The 10,977-nt window shown below is 43.9% G+C and overlaps 1 long non-coding RNA gene across 1 annotated transcript; it reads right to left on the reverse strand.

The window, feature by feature from the left end:
- Nucleotides 1–8,804: 8,804 nt before the first annotated feature.
- LOC110743075 lies at nucleotides 8,805–10,693 on the reverse strand. The gene is made up of 2 exons (XR_002521564.2): nucleotides 10,602–10,693; nucleotides 8,805–10,314 (listed from the first exon to the last, which is right to left on the reverse strand). It is a non-coding gene; the product is annotated as an uncharacterized LOC110743075 (long non-coding RNA).
- Between the last annotated feature and the right edge of the window lie 284 nt (nucleotides 10,694–10,977).

Genomic DNA, 10,977 nt, shown 5'->3' on the forward strand with positions numbered 1-10,977 from the left:
CTTCTGGCTGGACAACCTCAGTCACCTCCCAGGTAGCCTCCATCATCTCTACTCACTGCTCTTCCTGCCTTTCCACCAGTGCCTCTCCCAGACAGCTGTCCCAGAGACCATGTCACTTCTCAAAGCATAATTCAGATCATGTAATTTCTCTGCATAAAAATGTACAGTGGCTTTCCATTGTAGTTAGAATTAAATTCAAACATCTCACTGTGACCTGTAAGGCCTTGCATGATCCAATCCTTACTTCCCTTAATTCTCACCCCATTCCCACTCTGTACCCCATTCTGTCTTCCCTGGGCTACAGATACCTGCCCCCCAACACCCCCTGCCAACTCCCAGACACTCATACCCATCTCAAGCTCTTTACACATGCACATTACTGAGATCTCATTCTGAAGCTCTTTTTATCACTGGTTCCTTCTCATTCTTTGAGTCTCAGCTTGAAGGTCTCCTCTTATTTGTTCATAGATTATAAAAATAATCTCAGTGCCCTAAGATCTTAATGTAAATTGGCCATTGATTAGATAGTTTTCTGGGTGCAGATTTTTTTTTTTTTTTTTTTTGAGATGGAGTCTCACACTGTTGCCTGGGCTGGAGTGCAGTGGCACGATCTCGGCTCACTGCAATCTCTGCCTCCGAGGTTCAAGTGATTCTCCTGCCTCAGCCTCCTGTGTAACTAGGATTACAGGCACCCACCACCATACCTGGCTAATTTTTTTTTGTATTTTTGTATTTTTAGTAGAGATGGGGTATCACTATGTTGGCCAGGCTGGTCTTGAACTCCTAACCTCATGATCTGCCTGCCTTGGCCTCCCAAAGTGTTGGGATTACAGGCATGAGCCACTGTGCCTTGCCCTGGCTGCAGATCTTAATTTCTGTTGAGTCTTTGACACTTGTTAGGCATGAGAAGGCACGTTTGCATACATGTATGGGTATACACAACACACATATTAACATGCATTCACCTGACATTGGCATGGAGTATACTGGTGAGGAGGGTGATGATGGTAGCAGAGCTAGGAGGCCCATAGGCAAATTCCCACAATAAAAAGAAATTGTAATCTTGGATCCTCCTAGCCCAGGAAATCCCATGAAGGTCCTGTGAGCGAGGGTCTCTCTCCTCTTCCCTGGCAGTGAAAGATGAGGATCCTAGAATGGCTGCTGGGTCTGTGCTGAGTGAGTTGGTAAGGAGGAGCATTCCATTGCATCAGGGGCAGGACAGTGATATCTAATTTTTACCAACGCTCTGGAGCATGAAACGGTAGAAAGAGAGTAGGAGGAAGGCCTGATTTAGGACAGACAGGAGAAATGGAACAATACATGCTCTCTTGTAAACTTTTAAACGCCACAGAAAATTAAGATCTAGGGGGAACAAATCTCCAAGGGTGCCCTTATCCAAAGACAACTACTGCTATGATTTTGATGAGTTTATTTCTGCCTTTTCTTTATGTGATTTTTTTTTAGTGTTACCAAGGAGCCATCATATTGTACATACAACTTTTGTCCTGTGTTTTCCACGTAACCTTGTAACCTAAGCATTTTCAGATTATTACTTGGTCACTGGGAATATTATTATTAAAGGCATGGACATACTCAATATTCAGTTTATCTTTCCCCTATGTATAGGAATTTGCTTTATCTTGAATAGTCAAATATTATATATAAAGTGGTGGTTAACATTTTTTGCATGAAAGATTTAGGACAACTTTCTCAGCATAGATTAGATGGACTCTTTAAGTTAAGAGTCATTAAGCTAGTCATTTTAATCTGTGACTTCAAATTACATTTATTTAGTTCACCGTAGTCAGTAATCACTTTTACATCTCTACTTTCTCTCTTCATCTTTTTGTTTTCCATTTAGATTCTTTCTGAAGTAACTTCCAAATGTTTGCAGGTCTCACCAATGTCTATGTAGGTGTGTGGCAGAGACGGATGACTGCTCAGGAAAATCCGTTCTCCCCTTCTTCCACGCACACAACTAGATCCACTTCTGGCTTTCCTTGCAATTGGGCATGTCATGTCATTGACTTTGGCCATTGGAATGTAAAAGAAGATGAGGCGCCCCACTTCCAGACTGAGCCAGAAAGTCACCCACTTATGATCCTCCATAGTTTTCACCTTCTATTAACTGGGTGCACGATGCCATAGAGAATGACAGAGCCATGAGATAGAAGGAGCCTGGATCCCTGAATGACATGGAAGAGCATCACCCCACCTTTCTGAACAGCTGTCCAGAACTATTACATGAGCAAGAAATAAACTTGTGTTGACATATTACAGCTTGGTACTATTTGTTACAACAGTTTAGCCCACATGCACAAATACAGAGTACAAATAAAGCTGCACTAACATCAGTCCCAAGCTTTGGATGGCTCTTAGCCCCTATCAGTATGAGGGTAGGATTTTGTCTGCTCACCCTGGTATTCCTGGAGTTCCTGGGCACAGAAACAGTTCTCCTCATCCTCATCCATCTGCCTCACCATGGAATCCTGTTTCCTTCTCAAAAGTGAGTAAAGCACAGGTGTTTTCAATCTCCCAGGATGTGCCTTTGGAGTAGACAGTCAGAGACATGCTTTGAATTCCTCAGGGATAGGTACTAACAGAGTCTCTACCTGGCCAAAGGGTTCAGGAACCTCTCCTGAGCTGTCCCCTGTGAAGGGATCTCTGGACCTGGAGAGGACTCATAAGCTACTAGATAGAGCCAGGCAGATCTGAATAGCATCGCCTAAGGCAAAGGCAAGGATAACCAAATCATAGTCCTTCTGAAGCCTCCTTCCCAAGAGGCAGGCTGGTGGGCAGCCAGAAACAGGGTGGCAGTGGAGGGTAGATGGAGCAGAGGTGGGGCAACACACCCTGGTGAGTCCTAGGTGCTCCAGAGTGGGGCCTGTGTCCTTGTTTATGGGAGCTAATGGGTCTCCCAAGGGTGCCAAATCCATTTAAACATGTGCTACAAAATCATAAGGTCCTATTTCCTGAACTGCCTAATTTAAAAGCCCCCACATCAGTGACTTGGTAATAAAAATACCATTTCGTTTCCCATATATGATGAAAGCTTCCCGAGTGCCAGCGTTTCCACTAAGGACCCTCTTGCCCCATCATGGTTCCACTCATTCAGTTTCACAGTCTGCCTCTGTAACAAGGTACAGTGTGGACATCATATCCCAGCTCCAGTGGCTCTACTAGACAAGGGCAAGTTTCTAACCTCTCTGTGCCCTAGTTTCTCCCTCTGAAAGATGGGGACAAAGGTAGAAACTGTTGCAGAGGCATCAAAAAGAGTGAATGAATAAAAGCATGAAAAATCATACAACTACCTGGAAGATAGCTACAGGTGGAATATCCCTCATCCAAAATGCTTGGGAACCAGAACTGTTTCTGATTTCATACTTTTTCATATTTTGGAATATTTGCATAGACCTGAAATGCTCCAATGAGCATTTTGTTTGAGCATCATGTCAGCACTCAAAAAGTTTCAGATTTTGGAGCATTTCAGATTTCAGATTTTCCTATTTGGGAGGCTCAATCTATATGATTACAAGAAACAGGCTTCTCTGGCTGAATTCTACAACTTAGACACAGATTATGATCTTATATTTACCAGACACTTGAACCAAGTAAAATAGCTATCCAATTTGGAGAACACTTTTATGTTTTGTTTTTGTTCCAGTTCAAGTTTTTTATTTTCATTTAAAAATTTTTATACAGGTTCAATTATTTTTTTCCAAGTAGGTTTGCTGGGTTTTTGGAAAATCTTTGGTTTGGTTAATGGCAAAATTTGAAAAGTATCATTTGGGTTTGGTTTGGCTTTCAGTTGAAGAGAGTAGTTTGGACTGGTTTGGGGTCCAGTTCAAAGTCTGCCCATGAGAATTTGATTCTTTTTTTCAAAAAGAATGTCCAGGGTGTGCAGGGCACCAGAGAACAGCAACACCCTAGATGTCAGTGCAGCTGCAAATACTAAAAGTTACTTTTAGCCTAAAAGCTTTAGGCTCTGTATCAAAAAGTTATTTGCAAACTATGGCCTGCAAGCATCTCGCAATATTGCAATATAATAGTGTTAGAGGTCTCAGAACCACATAGCTCACACTGTAGGGCAATGGCAGAAAGTTTTTGTTATTGTTCACTTTTGGCTTTTTTTTAAATGTAACATAAGAGTTTCTACCAAAAAACAAAACAAAACAAAAAGCCCATAGGCACTCAGAAGAGCCTGTAGCAGAATCAGGTCTCATCCTGAAAGTTCAGCGTGTATTTGTTCTAAATTTATGTCCATTGATGAATTTTAACTTTCTGCCTTACACTATTTCAGAACCACTGAATTTGTAGAAAATGTTGGAGTCGCCCACCAAAATGTTACTTTTAGATTTATTACCCCCAACTACTTTGAACCAGAGAGGTTAAGTAAATTTCCAGGTCATGTAATGACACATGAGGACACCAGAAACATCCCAGGACTCCTGACATCTCTTGTCCTGCTCTAACCTCCAGTATTTCCTCATCTTTAGGAGGGTGGATATGTTACTTAATGGTATCCCTTAATTCCCTGGTAAGTCCATGGTGATCCATCATGTAAGGGAACAGGCTGTTTTCTCACTTTCTTTTTTGGCATCTCAAATACTGAATAGAGAATTAGGTCCATAACACTGAAGAACAATCAGTAAGTACATGTGCTATGATTTTATTTATTTATCCTAGTTCCCAGACCACTCCAGCAAATCAGCACAGATTAAATCCCCATGAATGGTAAGAATCCACATTTCGCTGGATCTCACATCCATGTGCTTAGGGAGGACCTTGGCCCCTGCCAGATCTCCTCTGTTTTCCTTCAGCCTTCTATCTCCTTGGTCCCAGAAATGAATCCATGGGCATTTCAGAGGGGACACAACAGAATGACAGATTTCAAGCTCAAGCTCTATTCTGAACTGTGGCTACTCACTGATCCCTATGGGTGTTTTCGTTTTGTTTTGTTTTGTTTTAACTTGCTCAAGTTGGCCCCATCTGGCTGCCTCCCCTCTTGGGCTGCATTCTTCCAGCTGCCCTGTTTCCTCAGTCACACATGCCTCTGGTGACCCTCCCCATGAGCTCCCCAGACACACTCAGATAACTCCTAATTCCAATTTAGGCCTTCTCTATTTTTCTCAGGGTATATAGTGCCTGTGGGTAGATGAAAATATCAGGAACGCAGGGCTTGAGCTATCTTAAAAAGATATTTAAATATCAACACATGAAATAAGTAATGAGTCACATTAAATAAGCAATAAGAAATGAGCAATGAGAAAGCATATTGTGAATTACAAAGTGCTCTGCAGATAATAGACCAATTTGCCAAAAATCAGCCTGCCACCTCATCTGCCTGCTGGCGTTTCCCATTTCACTACATCCCTTATTAGGGGCGGGGTCAGAGGGATGTAAGGTCCATTCCTGCCTTTAATTGGGTTGAATTAACCTGATCGAAGCCATGTTTCTAGTAACTATTTACCAACTCACACTGCATGAAATGGTTTCCACAGCCTTTGGGGGTTTTTCCTTATTTTCAGTTCTAGTTTTGCTGAGGCTTTCTAAAGCCAATCCCTGAAGCTGGCTTGTGGGAGGGAGCTCCAGAGACCCTATCTTTTGGAGCAACAGTGGTGTCCTTCCTTTCCTCACAACTTGCTCCACAATTCCACTGAGTTCTGACCTCATAAACACCTGGGCGCAAGCCCTTGACACCCCACCTCTTCACATAAAACCTGCCAGTTTGGGATGCAATTGTCATTTCTGGCAAATTGTCCAGGGGTAAGACTAGATTGTCTGCAAATACAGCTAATAACAATTCTTCCCATCCCTTATGGGCATCAAGAAGTCTATTCTCCCTCCCCCTCGAATCTGGGCTGACCGTGTGGAATGTGACCTTCTGGGACTTCTGCACCCAGGCTATAAGAGGCCTGGTAGCTTCAGTTATCCTGGAGCTCTGAGCTACCCCTTGTAAGTCAGGCTACCCTGCTAGAGACAAAGGTCCTACCAGCTCTCAGCTATTGCAGCCACAGCAGCCGAAGGGCCAGGCATACGAGTCTTTCTTGATTTATTCAGCCTCAGTCCAGCCTCCAGCCTATAGAATCATGAGCGAATACATGGTTCTTGTTTTAAGCCACTATGTTTTGGGGTGGTTTTGTTATGCAGCAATAGATAATTGATACACCATCTGTAGCAGGTTGATTACTCTGGCAGCTTGCATACGATTAACTTGAAACTTACTGGCGAAATGTGAGCAAATTTGCATAAGGAACTCAGGAGCCTTCTGGGAGAACGCAGAATTCTCTCCACCAAGATTCCATATTGTGAACATTAGTCAGGATAAATCCAAAGCCCAGGCTATCGTCTAGGGACATGAAAGTACAATAAGTCTCCTGAAATAAAACCAGTGGTGTGGCAGTGATCAGTGCTTAAGACCCACATTAATGACCACCGTGATTCCTGTACTAAGGCAGTGGCCACAGGCAGAGGGACTCTCTAATTCCCTACCTAGCTCGGTTCTGTTAAGAAAAGCCAGGTGGACATATTGGAGTTTCCTTGACATATGAAGAAGGGGAGGTGAAGAGAGAAGCAGGGTTAATAAAGAGACTCAGTATACTGGGACCTCAAACACTGCCCTTTGAGACAGTACTAGGGTGTTATATTTCGACTGCTAAACTGTAAAGTCAGACATCCCAGCTGCATTACTGTTATAATTTTCAGTTTAATTTTCTTTTAAAAAGTAGGTACTCAATCTTGAGCAGGAAAACATTTTTGAAAAATTAAACAGTAACAGGAATTGTAAAGAAATATCCTGTTCATAAGCAGTGTCACTCTGCCTTTCCAAATGCATACTGTGTGTAGCAGAACACAAAGAAATAATTTTTAGCCTGTGAGGAAAATTGTTCATAATATCCCCACACCTAGTGTATGAAAAGAAGGCTTTGCCCTCATTGAATATTTGAATGGTTAACATCTTGATTCTCTTTAAAAACAAAGCACCTGAAAGAAAACTGATTTTGGATTTTTCCAATGTGTGTGTGTGTGTGTGTGTGTGTGTGTTTTCCGAAAATCAGCAAATGAGAACACAACTCCACCTCACTGAACTTGAACTCCAAACGTGTGCTTAAGGGAGACAGGGCGGACAGCCTAGGGACTTGAAGGTTCCATTAGCAGTCATCCACATCCATTACCTTGTCTCACTGGATTTCCTTTTATGCCACTGTTCCAACACTCTTTGCAAAATGAACTGACAGACAGATTCTGAAATTTGCATGCAGATCCTTCTTGATAGTAAAAATGCTTCAAGATGTGGCTGGGAGAACTGGGTAGCTGACTTCTGAGGCTTTGAAAGGCACTTCCGGGTCTCAGCCTCATTTCTCACAGTGGAGTGGTAGCTACAGTGGGCCCTCCCGACAGCAGTGACCCCTCACCTCCTCTGCACTGGAGGAGTCTTAAAAGGGACGATGTGACCTGGGAAGGTGACTTTCTCCAGAGCACTTGAAGGTCAAGTTTCAGAGAGGTGGGGATGGGCAGTGAGGGGCTGTAGAAGGCAGAATGTGTGGACACAGTGGGTTTACAAATCCTCTTCAGTGACTCCTGTCATGGCTGGAGCTAATCCAATGACTAAGGGGGACACAGGGTAAAGGAGAGGACATTTACCCATGGTCATTCTGCCATCTCACGGCTGCAAGGTGGAAGGAAGTCAGCCTGCAGCCACCCCACTTCCCTACCTACAAATATGTCAGGCCTTTTCCTTTAGCTTTTCTTCTGGAGCTGTCTTTCCAGCAGAGTTTCTTAACCTGAGGTTAAATTTTTCAGGGGTTCTCTGAATTCGAAGGAGAAAAAAAAAAAACAACTTTATTTTTATTCCCCTAATGTTGAAATTTAGCATTCCTTTCAAATGCAGTCTTTTTCACTGGCAATCACAGATATTTTCATATTACAGTTAAACATATCAAGAAATATTTTTTATATTACGGTCCCACCACAAGAGCTTGTTATTTAAGGTCTTAATAATAAAGCGTATATAAAATTTTATCACATACCTCACACCCATTAGGATGGCTACTATCAAAAAAATAGAAAATAATGGATATTGCTGAAGATCTGAAGAAAGCAGAAAACTTGTGCACTCCTTGCGGGAATGTAAAATGGTGCAGTTGTATGGACAGCAGTATAGTGGTTTCTCAAAAACAAAAAAATAGAATTGCCATAGGATCCAGCAAGTCTAATTCTGGCTCTATACCTGAGTGAATTGAAGGCAGGGTCTCACAGAGATATTTGTACACCCATGTTTATAGCAGCATTATTCACAATAGCCCAGAGCTGGAAGCAACCCAAGTATATACTGATTGATGAATGAAAAATATGTAGTATGCACATTCAATGGAATATTATTCAGCCTTAAAAAGGAAGGAATTCTGACACATGGATGAACCCTGAAGCCATTAAGCTAAGTGAAATCAGCCAGTCACAAACTGACTGATTCCACTTATGTGAGGTAGTTAAGAGTATTCAAAATCATAGAGAAGAAAAGTAGAATGGTGGTTTCCAGGGGGATGGGAGTAGAGGGGACTGTGGAGTTAGCATTTAATGGGTAGAGTTTCAGTTTGCAAGATGAAGAGCTCTGTAGATGGATGGCAGTGGTAGTAGCACAGCAATGTGAATGCATTTAATACCACTGGAACAGTACACTTAAAAATGGTTAAGATAACTTTTTAAAAAGCTGTCCTAAAAAAAGAACCCCCAAAACAACTGTATCACAAATTCAATTTAAAGAAATATTGTTAATTATATTTTGATATGGCTTGATTCCTTTATAATCTCAAGTGTTTTATTTTATGCATTTAAAATTCTGGGGAGGAGTCCCTGGACTTCTTCAGGCAGCCAGAAGGGTCTGCAGCACACAGGCTTGAGATCCTCTGATCCAAGGCTCTGCTCCTCAAACTGCCTGGAGACACAGAATTGGTGCCTGAATAAACAAGAACGGTCCCTGGAAAATCTGTTTTACTCAAGTGTTACACCTTTTGAACATATTTAGGAAGACCTGGATTTTTCATGGAGTAGAAAGCAAACTTTACATGAACTTTCAGGAAAAAACAAGAAATGTTAAATGCATTTTGTGCGTGTGGCTGGTTGTTGGGATATATCTCCAAAATCTCAGGGGTTTACAGTCTTCTCTGTGTTAAGGATAAGTATGGCCCTTGAAAATCTGAGATGTCAGTTTCCTCTTTAGCCTCATGGCCCTTCAAATTAGGGAGGCTGCGTGGGGTGACTGAAAGGAAAAGTTTTCGCAAAAGAAAAACCTGCGTTCAAATCTGAGCTCTACCAGTTATAGCTGTGTGGCTGTGGGCCAGTTCCCTACCTGCCCAGGGCCTGTCTTCCCATCTGTAAAATAGAGGTAGATGGCATATCTACCTCAGAAAGTATACAAAACTTCTAGTCCCTAGAAGGAGCCCAAGACAATTTACTTCAAAACAGGAAAGCCAAGCTCTTTCTTATCTGTGGATACGCTGTACCCAGGGCTGTCATGGCCTGGGTACCAATTTTTGTTTCAGCTCCTCCACCTTACTCCAGTGAGATGGGATCTCCCTTTCCGTCTCTCCGAGTCTGCATTTGGGGATCCTCAGTATTTTGGCTGTCTCCTTTTGGGGGCTTCCAATTTGACGATGAATCTGAACGGGCTGGTAACAGCTGCAGCCAGGCTGGTGGAAAACTCGCCGGAGCTGAAGCTGGGGCCCCCCTTTCACTGCCCTAGGAAGACCTCGACAATCCTCGCAGCTTTTATCCACACACAAGATCGGCGTTGAGCACCACAACCCCAATCACCGCTAGAGAAGCTGGGTCCAGAGGAGTGGAGGCAGCGCAGAACATTCGGAGGGCCCGCACCTGCTGAGCACACACGCGGCAGGCTCACCTGAAGCCCGAGGGCGAGCCCGCACAACGCACGCACGCGCACGCACGGAGGCTGGCCGGAAGCTTGGAGGCGAGCACGCACGCGTACGCACGGAGGCTCGCTGGAAGCTCGGAGGCGAGCCCGCACGATGCTCGCACATGAGCACAAACGCGTACGCACGAGGTACGCAGGTGGGCGTGCCTGTGTTAGGTGTACTTGTACCCTTGCGACTCCCCGGTGGTTTGCCCAATAGTATCTGCAGTTGGCAGCCAGAAGGATGATCACGGGTCCGCAAGAAGCAGGAGGGCTCGGACCTGAGACTGGACCTCAGGAGGAAGGCCAGGATCCAGAAGTGCAAGGTGAGTGGAAGGGAAAACAGCCTGAGCAGGTCTTGAGCCAGCTTCCTGCTGCCTGGGGCAATGATGGCGTCAGGCCTGTGGAAATGAGAGCCAGGTTTGAATACTTAAGGACAGTAAAGCCAATTAAACAACCAGGTGCCCCTCTCTCCTTTTCTGGTTAGGCCTCCCAGGCCTCGCATCATCTGGTCCTAGGTTGCCTCTTCATTCTCTTTCTCACTACTTTCATCCTCACACTCGCAGCTCTGGTCATGTCCCCTGCATTGGGGCAGACACCTCCTGGACTGTACCCCGGAATGAATGTCTCAAGCCTAGGCCTGCCCTCTGGAAAGAACAGCCAGCTCTCCCACAGTGGCCTTACTGACCCTGGGCCTTCTGTTGGGAGACCACCTAGTCTCCTGCAGGTGCGGAGCGGGTGCACAACTGGCCAGGCCAGGCAGTGGGAGACTCAGGCTCTGCAGGCCTCCTTTTCCTTTGAGGCCAAAGATGGGCTGTGGTCAGCACATGTTGGATATGCGTCATAGAGGCTTAGTGAACTGGCGATAATAATAGTACTACAAAATGAAAAAGTAGTAATACCTTATATTGTTGCTTTCAAGTTTGAAAAGCCTTTTCATTAATATTATCGAAGTGTAATTCTCGCAACCTTGTAAGGTTAATGGTATCCATCCATCTTATTATTCCCATTTTACAGATGAGGAAACTGAGTCACAGAAAAGTTATGCAACTTTCTCAGGTCAC

Source organism: Papio anubis, chromosome 6, assembly GCF_008728515.1.
Source record: "Papio anubis isolate 15944 chromosome 6, Panubis1.0, whole genome shotgun sequence".
Taxonomy (NCBI): Eukaryota; Metazoa; Chordata; class Mammalia; order Primates; family Cercopithecidae; genus Papio; species Papio anubis.